Raw genomic sequence first — 10,987 nt, 5'->3', positions numbered from 1 at the left:
GATTGATCCAAAGATGATTAAAACCACAAATAAAATCAAGTATCCTTCAACAAATTACCATGTTATCTAAAAAGATTTCCATGTAAGGTGATTTTTTCTGATACAAATAGATGAAAACCATGGTAGCTTATATAAATATATTAAGATACACATTCAATTGTTAGATTCAGTTTTGGGTGCCTTTGACTACTTTATTTTGTGCTCAAGAAATTAGCACCAGCCATGACGATTCCCTCTTATCACTAGTCATGTCCTCAATGAATTTGAAGTAGGTTCTCATTGCGTTCGTGTGGCCCATTGTCCAAATAGGAAATGATCATGAAGAAGAGGTTAATCTAGTGATTCTTAGGCAATATTTGAAGAGTTTTTTATATGTGCTATAAAATTTTTATAGCATGTGTGTAATCTTTTTGATGTACTTTTGTTTTATAGGGTTAATACCAATCACATCAACATGGAGAATGAGAATTTAAAGAGCTTCTTCTTATGGAATGCTGAAATAGTTGCAACATTTGGATCACTGTACAAAAGTATATGCAAGAATAATATTGATGGAAGAAGTCTCTTGTATACCTATGTGGATTCACAGAAAGCCTTAAGAATAGAGGTCAATGGACATAGACCTACTTTGCATAGCTGGGTGAAAAACACATTGGCCAAGGCAGAGACTTTGTCATCCACTCCAAGACACATTTTGCAAGAAGTTCCTCCTCATATGCAGCATGATCATCTATACTTGACCTATGTGGGGAGAGATGAGGCAACTTTTGTTGGAGCTATATATGGCTCACTCTACTCAACTTGGTCTCACCTATATATTTGTATCTTGTCCTCAATATGAATCAGTCTTTGGGAGCGTATATGGTGTGTCTCTTGTCTCGTCTCTCTCTCTTTCTCTCTACATCTCAACATGGTATCAGAGCAGTAACGATCATGCGCCGATTCAATTCATGGTGACAAAACAGTATGTGTATGCGATTTGCATGTAAGATTCAAAAATTGCTACAAATTTTATTTTTGAGCATTGATTCTTGTTAATTGTGGTTGTTTTGTGTTAAGAAGAATATGATTAGTGTTTTGTGTGACGTTTATTGCTAATCAATCTAATCGTTGATTACGTTTTCTTGTTGATGACACCCTGAACTTCATCTCAATTTTTCTTGCTGTTCTGCTCAAAATTTGGAGAAACGGGAAAAGCGCAATGGAGCATAACGCAATGGCACTTTTCATCCAAAACTTGTTCGTCTCCTTGAGCTCTTCGATTTGAGTTCTAGGTTTGCGTCAATCGGAGTTCGCAGCAAAAAGTGATGCTATTTTTACTGCAATTGAGCTTGACGCTGCTTTCTTCGTCCTACTTCTTCGTGAAGCGTCCGCGATCATTTTTCTTATTTTGGCGTTAACTTTTTCGAGAAGATTTAGCTTTTTGCTATTCATATTGTGGCCGTCAATCTTGCGTCTCACGCCACTCTATTTTGAGGACTCTTTTATTATTAACGTCTCCTTTACCCTGCCTTTTTTGGGTGACGTCTCTCACATCTTTGGACGTTCCTTGAGCATCCTTCTTACGTTTATCGTTGACAGAACGCAGTCCTCATATCTCTCTCATTCTCAATTGTGGCCTTCACCATATATGGTGTGCAAATTCTGCGATCTTATCTTATACGTCTTCTCGCAACAACATATGGCTATGAATATTCTCGTCAACGGATTTCCTTCTGGCCAGCGTTCTGTTCCTCCTTTCCAAGGTCAAGGTTTTCCAGGCTGGAAAGCAAAGATGTTGTTAATTCTTGAACGCGATGAACTCTCCGATGTTGTTCTTGGAAATCGTGTTTGTCCGCCTCAGCCTGTTGATACGGATAATGATAACGTGCTTATCACTGAAGGACCTATATTTGAAGATTGGATTGTTGCCTATACAGATTGGCAACGACGTGATAAAGCAGCTCGTCGGTATATTCTTTCTACTCTTACTGATTCCCTTTTGCTTGATATGTACGAACTGCCTACTTCCCATGACGCATGGAAGTACCTTATTGCAAACTTTCAGAAGAAATCTGTCACAGAAATACTTTATTTGAGAGGGTTGCTTAACAAGTTACAATATGAAGTTGGTACTGCCATGACGGGACATATTGAATCTTTCAAATCTATTATTAATCAACTTGCTACTGCCGGTGATCCTGTTCCACAAAAGCAACTGATTACACTTCTCCTTGATACGCTGAAGGACTCTTCTTATGATAACATTGTTACTATTCTCTCTAATAAAGATGGTCTTGATTTCGACCAAGCCTGCATGTCTTTAATTGAATACTCTCAACGTCAAGAACGTCGTAATGCTAGTCATGATACAGCTATGATTTCACACGAGGAGAATGAGTCACAACAGATGGAACGGGCTTTTTATGCTCGAAGGCGTCCATTTCAACGAGGAAACCGCAGAGGTGGCCGTCGCGGTAATATTTTCTCTCGTCTCAAATTTCCTAATAAGCAATGTTCTTACTGCAACAGAAATGGCCATACTGAAGATGATTGTTGGGCACGTCAATATGATGAAGAACACAATATTACCACAAAACAACCACGTTTATCTAGAGACTCTTCTTCCTCTTCTTGTGAATATTGTGGACGATCTGATCATCCCACTCATATGTGCTATAAGCGTCGATTCGACACAGATCGGAATAGAGCATATGCTACTGAACATCGAAACAACATTGTACCAGAAACAAGCTGCGTCCTATGTTCAGTTGCTCCAGACAGAATACTTCATGTACGCGATGGATCAGTTTTTATTGTCGATTCTGGTGCTACACGAAATATGACATATCAGTCTAAGTGGCTCCATAACTATCATCCACTGCCAGTTCAACGTGTTGTTTATCTTGCTGATGATACTACTTGTCAAGTAAAGGGTATTGGAGACTTATATCTTGGTACCTTATCTTCTTCCACTCGAATTTTGCGAGGAGTATTACATGTACCAGATCTTCAACGTAATCTTCTTTCAGTTGCTAGACTTGTTGATCTTGGTCTGTTTGTTGGATTTGATCATACCAAATGCCGAATTGAGAAAGATGGACAGACTATAGCCACTGCTCCTCGAAATGGTAATTTGTTTGAACTCTCTCTCAACGATGCTGTAGCAAATGTTGTCACTGCTCCAGGTGATCATGATTGCAAAGTATGGCATCACCGTTTTGTTCATGCTGATTTCTCAAAACTCCTTGATCTTCAACGTCGTGATCTTGTTCATGTCATGGATCTTAAAGCCCATCCTCATATGGGAATTTGTGAATTTTGTGCTCTTGGGAAACACAATCGCAAACCCTTTCCTCTTTCAAATACAACTCATTCTCATGACATATTGGATCTTGTTCATACTGATATATGTGGACCTCTACCTTCTTCGAGATCACAATATCGCTACTTCATTACTTTCATTGATGATTTCTCAAGGTATATGACTGTATTTCTACTTAGACAAAAATCTGAAGCCTTATCTGTTTTCAAACAATTCCACAAGGCTGCGGAACTTCAAACTGGTCGTCGCCTTAAGAAGCTTCGTAGTGACAATGGAGGCGAATATGTTTCTCGAGAGTTTGTGAGTTACTGTGCTGACAGTGGAATTCATCATGAACACACTATTCCATATTCGCCTCAACAGAACGGAGTTGCTGAACGAAAGAATCGCACTATTCTCAATGTTGTAAGATGTATGCTGATTTATTCTGGCTTATCTCGTGTTTTTTGGGCTGAAGCTACTTTGACAGTAGTATTTATTCAGAATCATCTTCCTACTACTGCACCCTCTGGTAAGATACCCATCACAGCATGGACAGGTGACATTCCTTCTGTATCTCATTTTCGAACCTTTGGATGTATTGCTTATATTCATGTTCCCAAAGAAACACGAACAAAGCTTGATGCTCCTTGTCTTAAAGTTATTTTTATTGGATATTCTGACACTTTCAAAGGCTACAAATTCTATGACCCTTCCTCCAAGAAAGTAATTGTGAATCGTGATGCTACTTTTAACGAACAGCTTATAGGAGGCTCATGGTCCATGGATGATTCTGATGATACTAAATCATTGCTTCAAGCTTTTCCATTTCTTTCAGAAGATGAAACTCTTCCTATAGAGCAACTTTCCTTTTCACAACCATCCATTCCGAATGTCGCCAATGATGATATTGATATTTTTGTTGATCTGCCTATTGATTTTGAACATGGCTCATGTCATGTTTATGATGACGATATTGCTGATAATGCTTTTTCTACTTCCGAAGATCCCATTACTTATGATGAAGCTATCTCTTCACCACAAAAGGATCAATGGCAAGAGGCTGTGGAAGCAGAGTACGATTCTCTTATCTCTAAAGGTACATGGATACTAACTGAATTACCTCCTGGTCGTACAGCTATTAAATGTAAGTGGGTGTATAAGACAAAAGTAAAAGCAGATGGATCTTTTGACAAGTTCAAGGCGCGTTTAGTTGCAAACGGTTATTCCCAAGTAGCTGGTGTTGATTATCAAGAGACTTTTTCACCAGTTGTTCGCATTACAAGTGTTCGAGTTTTATTGGCATTTGCTGTTCAATTTGATTTAGAAGCGCATCAAATGGATGTGCGAACTGCTTTTCTAAATGGTGACTTGGAAGAGGAAATTTATATGGAACAACCAGGAGGGTTTGTTATTCCAGGTAAAGAAGACCTTGTTGCTCAACTCCATAAGGCACTATATGGTCTCAAACAAGCTTCGCGAGCCTGGTATACAAAATTTGATCTTTTTCTCACCTCTAAAGGATTCATCTCTTGCTCGTCAGACCCCAACTTATACATAAAACGCCAAGGTAGTAGTTTTGTGATTCTTGCTCTTTATGTGGATGATACCATCCTTGTTTCCAATGATTTGGGATTTCTTCAGCAAGTGAAAAAGTTATTGTCTTCTGCATTTGATATGGTGGATCTTGGAGAGATTCACTCGTGTCTTGGCATTCAAATCCAACGGAACCGTACAAAAGGTATTTTATTCCTTCGACAGTCAAAGTTTATTACAGAGACTATTCAAAAATTTGGTATGGAATCTGCACATTCAGCCAACACAACTTGTCTTGCAAGCTCTACGAAGAACACTTCTGACAATGGCGGTCAACTTGTCACAAATCAACCTTATGCTAACTTGATTGGATGTCTTCAGTTTGTTGGCATGAACACTCGTCCTGATATTCTGTTTGCTGCTAATTATCTTGGACAACATCTTGCATGTCCTTCTCTTAAGCATTGGTCTGCTGCAAAGCGTGTGTTGAAATACTTGAAAGGCACTACAGATTTTGGTTTAGTCTATCGACGACAACTCACATCGGATTCTATGCAATCTCTTTCTCTTTTGGGTTACACAGATGCAGACTGGGCAAGCTCACATTTATCTATGCGATCTACTAGTGGAAATTGCTTCTTTATAAACGGTTGTCTTGTTTCTTGGACTAGCAAGAAACAACGTTGTGTTGCAGTTTCTACGACTGAGTCAGAATATGTTGCGGCATCACTTGCAGCTCGTGAGTTGATTTGGCTTCGACAAATGCTGGTTGATATTGGTCACTCTCCTCTTTCTAGCACACCCTTGCGGTGTGACAACCAAAGTGCTATTAGTCTTGCAAAAGATTATGTTCAACATAATAAGTCAAAGCACATTGCTGTCCATTATCATTATGTCAGGTATGAAGTACGCAAAGGAACCATTATGGTTGAACACTGTCCAAGTGATCAGATGATTGTAGACATTTTCACCAAAGGCCTCAACGAGTCACGTTTCATCCTCTTGCGCTTGGAGCTTGGAGTTGCTTCGACCTCACTCTTTCTAGATTAGCTTCTTTGCTATTGTAATAGCTTTGTACATATGACATTGTAATCTTTTAGGTACCATGCACTATGCACACTCCACATTTGCACATTGTGATCTCTAAGTCACTTGAATATTTGTACATAGATGCACAATTCACTTTCACATCATCATCACTGGTTCATATTTTCACATTGTATAGGGGCTTGGGTTTTTCCCTTGAATTCCCCAAGGGTTTTTTCATCCAAAGCTAGAGACCTTTGTTTGAGTGGGGGTGTTGGAGCTATATATGGCTCACTCTACTAAACTTGGTCTCACCTATATATTTGTATCTTGTCCTCAATATGAATCAGTCTTTGGGAGCGTATATGGTGTGTCTCTTGTCTCGTCTCTCTCTCTTTCTCTCTACATCTCAACAACTTTTTCCAACAACGAAGTCAATGGCCAAGCTAAATTATAATCTCATTTTGTCGTCTAAATTGCAAACAATGCAAAGGAAAAAGGTTTGCTCTGTAAGCATCACACATACAATAGGAACTTTAAGTGTATTTCATGTGGACCGAACAAGGGCTAGGTTTGTTTCCCATTGATAAGTATTTGCAAGCATATTTCAAGATGGGCAAAGAAATGAGGAAGAAGATGGAGAAGTTCAGTCATCAAAAGTGGAAGACACTAATTCCTTTTCACGCCTGCATTGAAGCCATGGACTCTAATTATATGACTAAGAGTCAAATTTTTCTAAATTAAAACTAAACCAGCATAGGAGTTACATGAGACTCAAAGCGGGGTCATTGTTTGAAAGGCTTACTAAAATTCACCAAATCCCAATGGAAGATATCTCACACTTGGAGAGTGTTGATGGGTGAAATCATGTTAACGTGTCGTGCTTTTTGCTATCCTAAACAGTGCTAGTTAGCACATTTTTAACATATGCTAACTAGTACAATAACATGAGCTAGATCTCTAACATCTATGACGTATGACTATATATCAACAGAAAGCTCTTGAAACAAGTAATTTAACTATAAAAACTCCAATTTTTCTTAATATTATTTGTGAAAATTTTACAGTGCACCCAAGTTTTTATATATATGCTAACTAGCACAAAAAGCGTGTCACCTTAACATGCTTTTACCCTGATGGATGATAGCAACCATGACAAAGTAGGCATTGATATGGTCGACCTTGATGCAGATGATTCATTCCAAGTTATAAAAAAAATCTCCGACCATCTACATAATATGCAAGAGGCTTGCTATGTGCCTACAAGTGGTCAAGTAAGGTCAAATTTATGGGATCATCCAATCCTATAACTGAAGAGAATGTGAGTTGTAGATGTGGATTGTTTCCCAAAGGTACACCACAAGAATTTTTCTTCATTTTAGTCCTTGAATCGCACACAAAGGAAGTTGGCAAAGGCATAGTCTTTTGGAAGTCACATGGTGGAAATGATTATGAGCGGTGGAAGGTGAAGATTGAATCACTGAGCAATGATGCAAAGAGTATTTATATTCCTGGAAGTCTTCTACCATCATCCAAATAACATATTGTAAGTACCTCTCTAGAAAATAATCTAAACTACATTCATTTAAACTTCATTCTTTTCTTGTTATTTTTTAAATATAGAATCAAATAGTAGAGGTTCCATGTGTGTTTCTTAACCAGATTGAGTCCCAATCAACTGATGAAGAAGGATATGTAAATTGAAATATTTCTCTTGTGCCTTGTAAAGATCAACTATTTGTCTTTGCATATGTTTATTAACTCCAAGATGCTTATATCCTTGCAAGGATAGGAGCCCCGTATCTTTGCATCAAAAGTTAACTGTGAATTCAACCATTGGAGAGATCAAGAAGTGGTATGAAGTTCAATTAGAGGTAAATTCATTACATACCTTTTAATATGAACTTTGTTTTTTCCTCACATGTCAATGTTTCTTTCCTAAAAGGATGAGAATACTCCTATTGTCTCGATCACATAGACTCAATCAAGAAGTCTATCTGTTGATTGTGAGTTTGATCAGTCAAGAAAATTAGAAGAGGTATGTTGACTCTTGTTAAGACTTGATTGTGTATTTTTGTTCTTGCAAAGCCTTCATATTGTATTTATTTGATTTTTTAGGTTACAAATATTGCAAATGGCTCACCCTCACATGTTGAAGTATCCATTTCTTCTAGCAAAGAAAAGATCGTACGTTCAAAGATGCTTAATCATCTATATGTTTGCATTGATTGATGCATAAATACTATTTCTTCCATTGAGAATAAAACACTTTTTTCTTGACAAAGTCAACTTCAAGGGATCCATGCCCAAGAAGAAAGCAACCTGAAGAGGTACTTTAAAAAACTTCTCTTTTTGCGTGCTAATTGGTAATTTGTGGTATATATATGCTTTTTACTTGGCTTTCTTAAATGTTAATATATGCTTGTAGCAAGTAGCTTGCATTAAGTGCAAAAAATTTCAATAACTTGGATTGTACCATGGAAGAAAATAACAAGAGTAGAGAGAGAGAGAGAGAGAGAGAGAGAGAGAGAGAGAGAGAGAGAGAGAGAGAGAGAGAGAGAGAGAGAGAGAGAGAGAGAGAGAGATACAATAGCTTTTGAGCTTGAGAGAGGACTTAAAGGGGACTTTGAGAAGAAATGGGAACCATCCCTAGAGACGTTCGAAGTGCAAACAAAAAATCCCATGTACAATATGAAAGATGATCCTATGGTGGGTTTAGAACATCTCTATCAACAAGAAGAACGTCAACAAGAGTAGGCTAAGGCACAAGAAAAAGAGAATACACTGCTTAGAGAGGACTCACCAATAGAACAAGAAAACATTGAAGGATGGGTTCCGCACCACTCCTCCAAGAGAGAAACCATAACAAAAGGAAATTACTCCAAATGTTGAAAATATAGAAACATAGACTGAACCGCCCAAGGAGTCTAAAAAGAAGCAAGTGGATAACCCAAAAATAAGCCCTCCCAAAAGAGACTCCAAACACGCAAACAAATGAGCCAGATGAACCACTCACAACCGAAGCTCCTAGCACATGAGCGGATCAACCTGAAGTGAGCCACTCAAGAACACTGGAAAGTTTGGAGGACATTGATGAATATGCCTAGTATGCGCATGATGTGGTAGAAAGAATGAGAGACAAGACCTATGCTTGCCACCAACACTTCCACAATTTGTAGCAATGATTGTGGCACTCCAATGACAGGCTCGACATGGCAAACACTTGTAATGAGGATGCATACAAAGAAGCCATGGAATTCAAATAAAAGGAACTAGGCATTTTAACTGCAAAGTTCCTAGTGGAATTGGAAGATCTCCAAACCAAGAACCAGAAGCTAGAGCAGCAATTTAATGAAGCAAACATCTCTTTACAAGAGTCAGCTTCCACAATACAACAGCTATAGATCCAACTAAATATTGAAAATACTCGGCTAGTATAGTTGGAAGCTCGTTGCCAAGAGAAATACATGTCAACCTTCTCATACCAGTCAACATCAATGAAACATGGCATCAATAGGCTCTCCCCTTCCCACTCATAAAGTTTGAAGTGCTCTAAATAAAGTACAAATTGCTTAAGGAATTCCAAGGCAAGCCAACAATGCCACATCCAAAATGGCAGGAGATCTAGATAAACCGGTATCCCAGGTATCTCATCTTGATACAAATGCACAATCAAATATCAAACAAGATCCTGTGCACTTCACGGTGACGGTGCCGTTGTTCCTTAACTTATTGACAAGTTGAGAAGGGCCATCATGAATGCAATGCGATATGCGTTTTGCAAGGCAAAGGAACAGTGCCATTGCATGGAGCAGCTGAAGTGGTGATTTGATCAACGCTTAGAGATACCCTCTTCACCTCTTCTCTATGTCAGGGCTCTTCATGGAAATTTTGTTAGTCAGGGACTCCTCAAAAAAATATTGTTCTTGGGAGCTTCTTATATGGAATATCAGCTCTTTGAATGCACCGATTGCACAATTTTCCAAATAGGGGTAGGGTCAGAAAGCTCTAAACTATTTTCAACTAGTGCAAAGTGTGTGCATCTCTCTAGATGCCATCACATGTGGAAGTTGTGGTGAGGTTTGGGGGGCAATCTAAGCAATAATTTCCAATCGCAACGTCGAGGAGTCGCATCGATAAGCAATGCGATAGCTGAACTAGTTGCTAAATGATATAGTTATCGTGAATGGATCCACATACTTGTGTGCTATCCAGATACAAGTCATACACAAAATACAAGATGAGTTCTCAAAGATGAAAAACAAAGTTGAGTTGCTGATTTATGAACAACTTCCAAGTGCCCATTTAAACTCATCTGTGACATCATATGGTTGAGGATGGATGCAAGATTTGGCCACTTGAAACTACTTGTGAATGAAATTGGGAAGAAAGTACATGAAATCAAACAATGTACTTTACACCAAATGAGTTAAATCTAGTCCACCTTGGGTTATTGCACTGTTGTTGACAAGAATTTGAGGATGATCAGCACACTGAGAAGAGGTGAAGAGGGTATCTCTCAACATTGATCATGACAGCAACTTCAGTTGCTCCGCGCGATGGCACTATGAATTTTCCTTGCAAAATGCATATTGTGTCACGTTCACAATGGCCCTTCTCAAATTCTCAATCAGTTAAGCAATGATGGTGCCGTCATTGCTTATATTATATAAAAAGTTTGAAGGCCTTGTATATTGTAAAGAGCCTTATAAATGATGGCCTTTGGTCCCGTGTTCTGTACCATGCAAACTTCAATGTTTTCTTTTGCTAGTTCTTCAACTCTTTTCTTGAGTATGAAACTCTCAAGCTCGCAACGCCAAACTTCTCTCAACATGCCATCACCAACTCATAGCTCCTCTGTGCACCTTCCTCTTTCCCTTGACTTTGGGAATGCACCTTTGTCTTTCTCATTGACCTTTGATCCATTGGTGCACCTTGCAAAATGAATACAAAAATACCAAGGCCAATATGTAGCTCGTGCAACTATCTTCTCCAAGGGATCAAACCACTGTGGTTCTATAGCTGCAAAGAAGGCCCTCTTGTGCGTTTTTCCACTTATAAGGTACTTAAACTTCATTGTGAATTGAAGCTACGATGCTTAGGCCATGCTCTTGCTTGTTTAGCCACTAGAACCAATAACCC

The 10,987-nt window shown here is 38.6% G+C and overlaps 2 pseudogenes; both read left to right on the top strand.

Annotated features, from left to right (window-relative positions):
* The first annotated feature begins 454 nt into the window (after window positions 1–454).
* Window positions 455–7,385, top strand: LOC147443030 (uncharacterized; annotated as a pseudogene).
* A 2,072-nt stretch (window positions 7,386–9,457) lies between these two features.
* Window positions 9,458–10,987, top strand: part of LOC147443029 (uncharacterized) — a 59,779-nt pseudogene continuing 58,249 nt past the window's right edge.

The sequence above is a fragment of the Adiantum capillus-veneris genome, chromosome 14 (genome assembly GCF_014529385.1).
Source record: "Adiantum capillus-veneris isolate H3 chromosome 14, ASM1452938v2, whole genome shotgun sequence".
Lineage (NCBI taxonomy): Eukaryota > Viridiplantae > Streptophyta > Polypodiopsida > Polypodiales > Pteridaceae > Adiantum > Adiantum capillus-veneris.
This window is presented reverse-complemented; position numbering and strand designations above follow the sequence as displayed.